The sequence below is a fragment of the Cyanistes caeruleus genome, chromosome 3, assembly GCF_971803275.1.
Source record: "Cyanistes caeruleus chromosome 3, bCyaCae1.hap1.1, whole genome shotgun sequence".
NCBI classification, from domain to species: Eukaryota; Metazoa; Chordata; class Aves; order Passeriformes; family Paridae; genus Cyanistes; species Cyanistes caeruleus.
In genome coordinates, this window is record NC_141703.1 from 7,953,762 (window position 1) to 7,966,745 (window position 12,984).

At 44.9% G+C, this 12,984-nt stretch overlaps 1 long non-coding RNA gene across 1 annotated transcript; it reads left to right on the forward strand.

The window, feature by feature from the left end:
* The first annotated feature begins 284 nt into the window (after window positions 1-284).
* On the forward strand, window positions 285-12,618 carry LOC111926901 (uncharacterized). Its single transcript, XR_002863259.2, has 3 exons — window positions 285-695; window positions 1,897-2,071; window positions 8,456-12,618. It is a non-coding gene; the product is annotated as an uncharacterized LOC111926901 (long non-coding RNA).
* Window positions 12,619-12,984: the final 366 nt, after the last annotated feature.

Sequence of the window (12,984 nt, forward strand, 5' to 3'; positions counted from 1 at the left end):
CCTCCACTGAGATAAGTGATACAAATCAGAACGTTTCCATTCCCTCAGCTGTGATGCCATTCGACTCCAAAAGCACTGTTTAAATATAAATGGCATCCTGTTTATGTGTGTATTAGCAATATGCATGTCCACAAAGACCTGCAGAAATGCAAACGTTGCTCTGCAAGTGTCTCCCACCGAGGCTGCCTAGAAAAGTTGCATCGGGACACAAATTGGAAACAATAAATGCAGCTGAAGCCAATAATGAGGTAAAATACATATGCATGTGTGAGGAGTGTGAAACCTTGGCTCTGAATCATGTGCCTCTCAGAGTCTGGTGATACCAATTCTACTGTGTCTCTGCCTCTCTGTCCTCGGCTGCAGGGTGTGACCAGTGGATGCCTCCTTCTGCTTCCAACACCTTGGATGAGTGTCCATTTTACATGGCAGAGGCTGCCAGAGCAGAGCAGATGGGCTAGAAACAGCTTTTGTTGCATAGGTTTAAGCAAATACAGCAATTATGCTGAAATTTGCTTGAAATGAAGATGCTGCTGAAATCCAGGAAAGGGTGCACAAACAGAAAGTGCAGTGTTGAGTGGATAGGTCCTGTCTGATCAATGAATGCATTAGTGCAGCCCAGCTCACAGCAACATCCTGTGCTCAGGCTTTTGAGGAAGAGCTCAAGGAGAGACAATTCCCAGTGTGGAAGTTTCCAGGTTTGTGTGTTTGGTTATTTCTGTGGTGTTACCACTGGGAGGGTCATGGAAGGTCCCTGTACGTAGGGTGGGTTTTTTCCAGCCCATCAGCTGTTTTAGTCTAGTGTCTTTAGCTGTGCTGGAAATTCTGACTAGGTAGATTTTGTTCCAACCAAGAGCTCTCCAAAGCATTGTTTGTGAACACTCATTCAGAGAACACCTTAAGATTTGCTTATAGTTGTTTTCCATCAGCATTTGCACCAGTGATACCACTGTGTCTGCCAGAGCGTTGGTGGAGAGCACAAGCCTTGCCAGGGTTCATGTGAAAGCTTCTGCATGCAAGTTCACAGAGGAGGTTTTTCCTGTCCCCTAATCTCTTTTTACTGGTTTTGCCAGAGAAAGGGTAGAAATTGATCCTCAGAGAACATGCACGGCAGGGGATTTCTTCCTATCACGTATCTCTGAATTCTCACCACCCCCTCCCAAACTGCAGCAGATGATTCTTCCTTCATGCCAAGCTTCTACCAAAGTTCACACAGCCTTCAGAGATCAGGTTGGAAACAGGTCATTAGACAACTTTCGTAACAGTGAGAAGTGTCGTGCTTTTTGGCTTAGCTGAGAATAGTTAACCAAGAGTCTTCTGAGTGACATTTCTCTGGAGAACTCCCTAAAATCAATTATCTTCTAAGCATGGGTAAGCTCAGCCAGAAAGCTGAACCTCTGAGGAGCTAAGTTCTTTTCATGCAAAGAGAAAAATTAAACTATTTGCAGTAAAAATCCCAACCACTTACAAGCCAAACTAGTTACAGAGGATACAGGTGAATCACTTTTTAATTAGTCTCTGTCTGTGTCAGTTTGTATTTGGTCTCTGTACAGCAGACCATCGTCTCACCTGTTGTGAGGAGTCTTTGGGGTTTTGCAGTGACAGGAACCTTTTTTGCTGCAACTTTTGTTGTTTACCTCTGAAATTTTAATGAAATGGAAATTTGAGGGAGGGGGGAAGCCTTGGGGCTTTTTCCCTTCAGCATTATCTTACTACCTTGATTCAGAAAACTTCCAAATTGTGTGTATCTCCTGAAGACAGAATTAATAATCATATGATCTATCATGGGGAATTGACTGTCACTTTGACAAATGAGATATTAAGCTCTGCCAGGCTGGAGAGCTGAGAGGATTTGGTGTTTTAGTAGGTGCTGAGTGCTACTTTTGCATTCTTCCCCAGTGTTTCTCAAGCCAGCCTCCAAAATGTCCAACCCATGCAGCTGTCTGGGAGTTTTGCTCAAGAACAGCAGGATCTGAGATGCTGCAGGCCAACACTACCTACAATTCAGAGGCATGACCAGCTCTAAAGGGGGCCAGATATTACAGCTAAGATGCTGCACTGTAAAGAGAGACAGGTAGGGCTACCTTTACTCTGGAGGCCCTATTTTCTTTATTCCCATACATGTATGTTTAATAACCCTGCAGTATCCTATATCTTATACATTATGCAGTAGTTTGTCCTTGGTGTTTCTCCTCGTGTGGAAAGAGCCAGCTCCTAGCAATTTACAGTAAACATAAATGCCCAGGGAGGAATTCCCTGAGAGGGGCTTGAAGGATGCAATAATACTGGGAGCATTTACTCTCTGTTAGTACCTCAGATTGTGCTTAGGGGCTTTTCCCCTTGCCTAAGTATATTGATATATTTGTTGTAAAGCAGTACCAGGACATTTGCAGGATTGTGGGATGCCAGATATCACAGAGGTACACTGGATGGGATGAGAGGGCAGGGTCCAGCACATTTACCAAGCACTGGTTAGCCCCAAGCAGAGAAAAACGTGTCTGCTCTGAGTCAGATCTTTTCCCAGGCTGACTCCTCCCATCCTTTTGCTTGTCTTTGGCCCATGGAGCCAGTTTCAGTGCTAGCCAAACTCTGTATCCCTAAGGATGCTCCCCTGCTCTGAACACCTGCATCACCTGCTCTCTCTGTTCTCTCACATGCTGAGGCATCACCTTTGGTGCTTTTATGGGGGTGGCGGCAGCAACAACAGCATTTTCTGTCCCCAAGCTTTGAACATCCACCAAGGACCAGAGCTGCAGCACCCTGCCAGTGTGTGAAACTGGGAAGCTGCTGATTTCCAAGGATCACAGGCTGGGAAAGCAGCTGTACTCACACCCAAAGCTGAGCCCAGTGGTAGAGCAGAAGCTGAACTGCTGGTTCTTTGCTGTGGGGACAGGAACCTGCACTTGTCTGTTCTGACATCCAGCCTTGAGCATGTGTCTGCTCTTTTGGATGCACAGAGCCTGCTGAATCAGGAGACAGCCATCTCTCAAACTGCTGCTAAAACCTCTCAAACTCCCTGCTGGCCTGCCCAAAACCTCACCTCATTGCCCAGCAGCCTGGCTGCATTTTTGGCCAGGAGTACAGCAGGTAACAGCTGCAGCAAGTCTGTCTCCAAACATGTACAGGACTTAAGCAAAGAATCCACTAAGAGCAAAGCCCTGCTCTGAGGTGTTTTTATTTTTTTAAATTTCTCTAACTACTTCACTGATTTTCTACCATTTTGGGATATCTTTTTCCAATTAAAATGAGCTTATATTCTCTGGGGCACTGAGCAAGAAAGATTTAAATGTTCTGTGGGAAAATGGAGCTTTTACATGCTTCTTCTCAAGTTTTGGTCATGGATGGGATTGTGCTTCTTCTTTATTAACCAGCAGGTGTGTCTGGTGGGACACCACAACACTCTAGGGAGTGCTGCTGTGGGTGTAAGGTGTGGCTGGATCATTGCTGGCAGTGGCTTGTGTTCTGCTTTGCCCTGGAATTCTCTGAAAGAAAGTAAACTCTCTTGCTTTTCTCTTTCACTGTAAATTCTTATCCCAACTTGAGATAAGGCTCAAAGCCTGAAAGCTGAAATTATTTAATTACATCTATAGACAGCAAATGAAAGTGTGTTCTCAGTCACAACTCCTGCAGTTGAGATAATAAGAGAATTTCCATTACACCCTCCTTTTCTGTCTCAGGAAAGTCTGAATAAAATCTTTCACTCTCTTTGAATGGCTGTAATTAAATCAGTACAGCACTCAGGATTTTAGCTGCACCCCAAGTTGAGGGGCAGTCTCTGCAGAGACCATTCTTGCCTCTGAAAGCTGCTACCATCAGACTAAGAAATACCTCCTGAAAACCAAAATTATCAATACACAATATACACTGGTATGTTGCTCTTCATGAAGCACCTACATGAAATACTGAATCTTACTGGCCCCTGGGAAATGCTATTATGCATAGGTTGCAATCAAACCACAACTTCAGACAAAATGTGATAACTTTAAATGGTCAATCCAGCTTTTAAACATCTGGTAAATGCAATCATTAAGGAAAAAAAAACTTGTTTGTTTACATTTGTCTGAACACCTCTATTTTCTCTGTTGCCTGTGTCATGTTTTGAAGAAATTCCAACTCAACTGTTAATTTAACCACTCATCTTCTAGTCTTACAGCTATTTTCTGGTAGCTACAAACTTGTATTGAATGGTCTTTATTTAGCTTTCAGCTTTCCAGTGGTGTAAGAATTAAGGACGTGGGATCAGTCATGTTGGATGGAGTTCTGAGGACTTGACAGACCGAATGGAATCCCTGCCTGTATGGCAGGGGGGTCAGAACTGGATGGTCTTTAAGGTCCCTCCTAACCCAGTCGATTCTGTGGTTCTGTAATTCTGTGATTCCACAGTTCTGTAATTCTGTGACTCTGTGCCTCTATGATTCTGTGATCAGCCACCTGTGGCTGTGCTGGTCTCTCAGTTTCCAGCCTGCACATCTGCCATGGGGATCCAGCACCCTCAGGCCACATGGGGAGCTCCTCAGGACTGAGCTCTGCCTTGTTTGCACATTTGTTTTAAACTAAATGTGGAGAAAATGGGAAGAGTCATGGGCTGGTGAGGACTGTTGCAGTTGCTGCCCTGCCATGGACACTCTGCCTGCTCCTAACATGATTAGTTTCTTATCCCAGCACAGGATATTGGTACTGGGACTGAATCATAGCCATGCAAACTTTATTTTTTCATTAAACTAAACAAATTAGTCTCAAAAGATACATTGTGAGCCAAAAGGGGCATTACCATTTTTTAGCCAATTTTCTTATTGCTGCTGTAAAAGTATGAGGAGATGCATTATAGGGATATAGTTTAAAACCATGCCAGCAGAAGAATTTAGATGTTATCCAAAATTAACAAACCCAAGTGTTATTTCTCCCAGAGGTTAGATGGTATAATTTTTATTATTTTTTTCCATCATATTTAGGTAGTGCTTTCCATAAACTCTGCAGCCAAGGAAACTTTTGAATAATTTTAGCTGTTATTAAATTCAATTTTAGAGACAATTATCAAAGCATGGCTAGCACATATAGGAGGGTGAGGGTTTATGGACCTTTCTTGGACAAGTAGAATCTGATGTTTATTTTTGCTGGATTACAAGGAGTCTCAGCTTCAAGACATGTCCACAAACACCTTTGTTCCTGGGAACAGTTTTACCCTGCCAGCTGTGCATGTCCATGGATTTAGCATCCTCAGAGGCTGCTGCAGCCTGCAGAGAGAGGCATCCTCAAGACTAGGGACCAAGCCATGTGGCACCAAAACTATCTAAAGAAAGGAGCAAAGGAAAATGAGAATAAACACCTTGGTAAAGCTGTTCTCACATGTGAGGAAACAGATGATGATACATGATGCCACCTGTGCTGTTCACAGCTCTGTTTCCATTTAAAGTTTTCAGTTAGGTAGGTGGAGCAGTTTCTCCACTCCTCCAATAAAAAGAAGGTTAATCTCAAACTTTATTTCAGCTCCAGCCTCAAAATGCTGTCTTGTGTCAGCATGTGAATGACCAGAGCATTATTTCTTGTTGTGACAAGTGCCAGAAGGGCAGGAGGATGGTAAACTGAAATTTGGTTTGTAATTGCCACAGTGTTTTCACCTCTGCTTACCCTGTGTTGACAATGGGTGTTTATGTCAGATGAAAGGAGTCTGCAGACACATCAGCATCTCACTTTTCTCTGTCCACCCAAATGTGTTGGCAAGTCAATTTATGAAAGCTAAATTATAAGCAGTACACAAGAGATGGGAAAATCTTTATTGGATAAAACAGGCAGTGCAGGGCACAGCTCCCTGCCTGAGAACTTATCTGATGCCAGGCTGACAGTATTCCTTCCCGACGGAAATTATTAGTCTTTGAAAGGAGTATGCAGTGGAACACGTTGGAAAAGGCAGCACAAAAGACATCCTGTCTGCTCCAGAGTTATCACAGGTAGCTACACCACACTGTGTGACGACTGTGGAGGAAAGCCACCCGCAGCTGGGGATGTGCCAGCCCCCAGGACAGATCACAGAGCCCATCTGATGACAGGGCCGTGTCTGCTATGGGTGGATGTGACTAATCACAAAAACAGGCATGCAGGGTGACACCAGCACAGTCAGTTTTCAAAACTCTCAGCGGTCACAGAGTGTGCATACAAAATTTTAACCAATTAACTAAAATTAGTTTTGTACATTGCATGCTAGGGGTGTTTCTAAGGCTCTAGGGGTGAAGACTGGAATGATCACTCTGGTTCAGCAGGCTATTAGGGTTTGAAGCCCTGATTTAACAAGGCACTTCAACACGTGCATGAATTTAAGCATTTGAGAAGTCCTGTTGTTGACAGTGGAACTACTTAGGTGCTTCAAGCTGAAAAACTGCTTAAATGTTTTGCTGAATATGACAATGTTGAGTAAAGTGGCACAGCTCTGGAGCTTTCAAATGTCACGTTAGGCAGAGCAAACACCATTAATGAGCACCAAGTCCCTGTCAAAAGGGTACCCTGCTCCTCCAGGAGAAGGGAAATTTTGAAGTGGTGCTGCTGTGTGGGAGCAAAGTCAGATCTGACTGTAATTCACTGCACTCTTCTGCTTGCTGCAGAGACTGCCTCCCGTCTCCTCTTTGGTAGCAGCTTTTTATTAGAAACAAAACCCCCAAAAAATAATTCATAATCTAAGATCAAATTCTTGCAATTCTAGTGCAGTTTCATTCAAATGATGGGCCACTGTGTGTTTGATCCCACTTAAGAGTTGGACCCATGATCTTGTCCCTTCCACCTCAAAATATTCTGTGATTCTTAGGCTTCTGTGATTCTTAGAACACTGTATTGATCTGCTGAGGAACCTCAGAGGCTGCAAAACCCAATGACAATTCATTTTTTGTTTCGACAGACTAGGTAAGAAGCCAGGGAGGGGCAGGGGTGGAACATTTCCATGGCTGATATTGCATCCATGAATCCAGCCCTTTGTTCAGCTGGGGGCTGCATGCTGACAAATGTGCTGTTTCCTGAAAGCCACAACATCTTTGTCCTGTGTCCAGGTGCAGGAAGCAGCAAAGAGACTGGGGCAGCTTGTTTCTAAAAGGGTATGAGGGGCTTTTTAAAAATCACTTTAAGATTAAGAAAGCAACCCAAAATCTCAAGACATTCATAAGACCAAAAGGGCTCCAGCACAAGAAAATGTTGGAGCTTCTTTTCATCCCCCAGCTCTAGCCATCTTTCTCCCCCACTGAAGCCTGGTTCAAACAGCTATTTTCTATCCTTTTTCATAGACACTGCCTTGTTTTTTCTTTCTGAAATCTTTCTGAGCATTAGGTCTACTGCAAGCTACAGATTAGCTAGTTGTGTGTGCACTGAGACTTCTCCTTGGCTGGACATGAGGCCAGTTTGGTGACACTCAGTTCGTCAGCAATGGAAATACCCTGAATGCTGAGTTCTCACATTTTGTCACATTAGATCATTTTACCCTCGGATTGCCTCAAGAGGCCAAGACATCACCCAGTAAGCATCTCAGTTTCATACAGCAGCTCCCAGTTTCAAAATCAATAGGAGGTAAGGAGAGGGTAGCTGTGTCCCATGGAATTTGACAGCTTGGTATTGAAGCACAGCACACACCTCTTAGCAAGAAAATGTGGTACTTGGCTTGAAATGAACATCATTTTATTGATGCAGTGGTAGAGCTCAAAAATTGAAGAAAAAAGACCTAGGGTTTGTTTTTTTTTTTAGAGAACAAAAGATTCTTTGAGGGTGCTTTAAACAAGAATGGAGGAGCTTAGAAAGAAAATACTGTATCACGAATCTTAGACATGAGCTTAGATGCTGCTTGTAAAAATATTGAGGAAAAGCAGTTCTTGTCTCTCCACCTTGGTCTGATCATCCACACTGCAGAAGAGCACTTGTCTGACTTCCTTCCTGATCCAAACCTCATGAGCACTGCCCACTGTAGTCTAGCAGGGTACCCAGATGATGTTTGAGACCTCCAGCACTTAGACCAACAAGTGTCTTCATTACTGGCTTATAAAGTCCTTTTTTTTTCAATTTTTCTCCTGTTATAATGGATATTCAGGTGTTTCTTCCTGCTGAGTGCCATAGCTCTGCCAGGACATGAGAGCACAACCCTCTGGACCACTTGGCACTTGGTGGCCAGAAGTTGCACCTGGCAGGGACCAACCAGATCCTGGTTATAATTTTTATTCCTAAATAAGCAGACAAATCTTGTAATATAGCAAGTGTTCCATGCTCTGGAATTGTACTTTATCCGTTGAGCCATCATGGACCAAAGACTTCTCCACAAAAAATAACAAGGTGGCTTGGATATGCCAAAATTTCAACATTCCCTCTTCTTTTTTTAAAAATTTTAATTAGGTCGTAACTATTTCTCAAATTCAACTTGAAATGGAAAAAGATTTCCTTTGATCTGAAATTTCATTCCTCTTGAAATACACTTTTTTCTTTTTTTTTACAGTAAAACAACAGGCCTACAGAGAAGCAGCTAATATGTTTTTACAGCTGTAGCTATTAAAGGACACATTCACAGCCCAAGTAGGATCCAGGGCACAGTGAAGCCACTGAATTAAATGGGCCTTAGACAAGCCATGAAGCTCTCTGGAGATAGCACATAACTGGATATCAGAAATAATATTTAACCAAGGTGAATCATTGCAAAAGATAAAATCACACTACTGCTTTGCTGGGCAGCCTTAGAGGATCAGACTCTGTTGTCAGAAGGTGCTGGGCTGTAACTCCACTGCTCATCCAGGTGTACTGGACAGTGGTAATTTACCTGGGAGGGGAAGGGACAGGTGGGAATAATTTCTCATCTTGCTGAGGAAGGTTCTTCACAACTCACCCATCAATGTCTGTGGTGAGTCCCCCTGAGGAGCACATGGGATGTCACTGTTCTGGTCTTAGGAGGAGGAATGTTGCAGCAAAGGGGCCATTGTCTCAATCAGACCCAGCCTGAGCAGTGCCCTGCTCCAACTCCTGTCCCAGCTCTGCCAGCAAGGAGCCATCTCCAAAGAAGAACTGAACTTGCAGCATCCCTGGAAATCATGAAACCACAGAATGGGTCACTTGGAAGAGATCATCATGGGCCATCTGGTCCAACCTCCCTGCTCAAGCAGGGTCATCCCAGAGCACACATGGCACAGGATTGTGTCCAGATGGTTCTGAAATATCTCCAGTGCAGGAGACTCCACAGCTTCTCTGGGCAATCTGTTTGGTGCTTGGTCACTGCACAGGAAAGAAATTCCTCCTCATGGTCAGGTAGAACTTCACAGCCATCAGTTCTTGCCCATTCCTCCTGTCCCATTGCTGGGAGCAGAGCCTGCTCCATCCCCTGTCCCCTCCCTGCAGACACTGACACACAGGCATGAGGGCCCCTCTCAGCCCTCTCTTCTCGAGGCTGAACAGGCCCAGCTCCCTCAGCCTTTCCTCACTGAGATGCTCCAGTCCCTCCAGCTTCTGTCACCCTCTGCTGGATCTGCTCCAGGAGCTCCGTGTCTCTCCTGTCCTGAGGAGCCCCGAGCTGGACACAGCACTCCAGGAGATCCTCACAAGGCTCAGCAGAGGGGCAGGATCACATCCCTGACCTGCTGGCAGTGCTCTTCCTAATGCACCCCAGGATCCCATTGGTCTTGGCCACAGGGACACGGTGCTGGCTCAGGGACAGCTCACTGTCCACCAGGACCCCCAGGTCCTTCTCCCCAGAGCAGCTTCCCAGCAGGTCAGTCCCAGTCTGTCCTGGTGCCTGGGGTTCTTCCCCAGTGCAGGACCCTGCCTTTGCCTTTGCTGGATTTCAGGAGGTTCTCTGCCCGTCTCTCCACCCTGTTGAGGTTGTTCCCAAGGGCTGCAGGGCTCTCTGGGGTATTGGCTCCTCGTCCCAGCCTTGTGTTACCAGAGAACTTGAGGAGGCATCTGCTCTCACCCAAGTCCAGGTAGATGACACCAGTTTCTCTTCCCTCAGCCACCAGCCCCGTTACCCCACCACACAAAGCCATCAGAATTAGTCAGACATTATCATGCTCTTAGTGAAGTCATGTTGGCTGTCACCAATCCCCTCCTTACCTTCCATCTGTCTTAGCACAGTTTCCAGGAGGATCTGCTCCATGATCTTTCCAAACAAAGGAGTGACTCTGGCTGCTCTGCATCACTTATTTTTCCCTCAAGAAGGTTGCCAAGATGTCCTGTGCCCACACAGCCGTTGTCATTTCACTGGTCTTGTGCACATATGTTTCTGAGGCACTGTAAGAGTTAAATGTTGGAATTTCAGGACAGGACAGCTGCGGAGGGGGAGGATGATCTGCTATGCAGGCACTTGCCATTAGATGTCTCCAGCCCCCTGGTCTTGGAAACAGAGGGAGTCAAGCATGACAGTCGGTGGTAGCAGAAGGTGGAATTGGACAGTTGGTCATTTGTCCTCCTAGTTAGCAAGCAAGGGCTGGTATAAAGTGTCCATCTGCTTGGGAAGCAGCTCTTGGACTGCAAACTAAACTTCTAAATCAAGGTTCTCTCTGACCTCTGATGGACCTGGCCTTTCTCAATGAAGAAGTCCAGTGCCGTGGTGGGAACAGAGTGGTGGAACACATTCTGAGGTCAGAATGCTCTGCAAGTTATAAACAGGAGCCTACAGAATTTGCTTCTCAATGGTTGAGAAGACTGCAGTTATTTTTCTCCATTTCTTTTACTTATTTAAACAACACAATAGATTTTGCTTGTGTGATTAACAGGGATTTTTCAAAATAATAAAGCTTCCGCTTTCAAAAATACTTACCAAGCCAAGCAAAGCTAAGCAAAGCCAAGCTTTATCTTAGTTGGGGCTGGAATAGGATTTCAATATAGATCAGTTTGCTATTTCCATTTTCTATATGAGTAAAACAGCCCAGAGCAAAGTGAAATGACTTGCAGTGGACACTGTGCAACTTAATGGCAGAGCTGGGATTTGACTAAATGCTCAGTCTGGTCAGTTTGTCTCTTTCTAATATTTCCATGCAGCTGATCACGAAGAGAATGACACATCACTTCTTTGCAGTGGGCTCACTGAAAGTAATTAAGAATGGCAATAGGTGTTAAGATGAATTAAGATCTCAAAGGTAGTGACACATATAGGAAAAACTGCAAAGCACTTATTACATTAATTGTGATCAGTTAGAGACAACTCTGTCCTCTGAGCAGAAAGGTTTTGGAGAACTTGCCTCATGAACTTGCCTCAGGTGCTCAGCAAAACCTTGAGGTCCCAAAGCTAACTGGAAGAGTCAAAACAGCAAAACTACACCAGCAGCAGACATTGGAAGGGTTCCACCACTTCAAACCACAAGCCTCTTTCCCCAAGAATGCTTGAAATTAGAGGTCTGGGATTGGGAATAAGCCCATGGCAAAGGTCTGCTCCCTTCCAGAAGGCTCTTCTCCTGCTCTGGCTGTGTTCAGGCAAAGGGAATGCTCACACCTGGGCATTCATACTACGATGTGTCTGTGCCATTTGCCTGGGCACTCCGGCACAGAACAGCCACAGGCACCAGCAACCCTCCTAAGGGCAAGGCTGTCATGGGCAGGCTCAGGCCAGTCCTGCTGGGTCTGGCTGCATCAGACTTTAAATCACCAGCCATGAACAGCTGAAAGGCCACATAAATAAAGAAGAACTTCAAAATTTTCTGATAGTTGCTGAACTTCTTGTAAAAAAAGAGTCAACAAAGACGAATGAAGCAAATGCTAAATGTTTGAGATTTATGGTCTACACAATGACCTTCCTTTGAAACAGTGTCAGTGTCATTCCCTTTTGCTGGCTGAGTGCACACACACTCTCTGCAGCAACCCCCAACCATTTCTTTCTGGTTTTACTTTTTCTCCACCCTGATTTATAAGGATGTGTCCTGTCTTCATGTCTCAGGGAATTGGACTTTTCAGTAAACATACACAATGCAGTTCCTTTTTTCCCCAAGAGCCAAAAGGAAAAGGCTCCTCCCGACAAGATAAACAACCCACCCACCCATCCTCTCAAGCAAATACATCAGGGAGGAGATGACCAGCTTTGTGTTGTGCCCTGGAGGTTTCCAGCCTGATGTCTCCTGCAGTGGAGACCTCTGTCAGTGAGGGCTGTCTCTTGAGAGTGCTCTGCCACAGGCCACCCCAGGCAGGGTATGGGATTCTCAGACCCAGCAGTATGTGATGCTTGGCTCCTTCCTAATCCTCTCACCTGAGAGACAGATGTTTTCCACCAGGGCAGTACAATGCCCAAAGAGGCAGGTGTTACAGACTGCTCCCTATGGCCTGCAGGAGTTGATCCAGTTCCTGTTGAACTGGTACCAAGTGATTTCTATGGTTGAAATGTCTTTTTGACTAATAGCATGGCATGGTTTTGATTTTTTTAAAAAAAGGTATCCATTGACCTAGGGACCTTGAAACTTGTCAAATTTGTCTTACAACCTGACCCCAAGACCATTAAAGTCAGTTTGAAGTCCCCCTTTGATTCCTTCGAACTTTAGATTGGCCCTTGGCAAATGTTTCAATTAACCTTTGCCAGGTTCCATGTTTGTAATGAAATCTAAATTCATGTTAGTTTTGTGCAGTCCCCATTTCTATAACAAATGTTCTTCACCTCCTTCTCCAATAAAGAGATGTTCTCAGGCCCTACAGACCAAGTACAGCCTTAGATAAGAGATAAATCAGTGGCCACATGGGAGCTGTGTTTAGAAGGATGCCATAGCAATGTCAGAAACAAGGTGGTTATTTACCAGAAGGTCCCCAAACCACTTTTCACCTCAGTCTGCTTATCCCTTTACCTCTGCAGAGGAACAGTCCTGTTACTGGGGAGCAGCACTGAGCTCATTTGGTTAGTGAGGAGGGAGGAAAGAATTGCATTGAAGTAAGAAATGCCTCTAAGGCCAGAAACTGGGCGATGAGACACTCATCCAGGCTCAGGCAGAGAAACGAGAGAACACAGGAGAACCAGGTGCCACCAGTCAAGTGGTAGAAGACAACTCTCTACATGGCAACTCT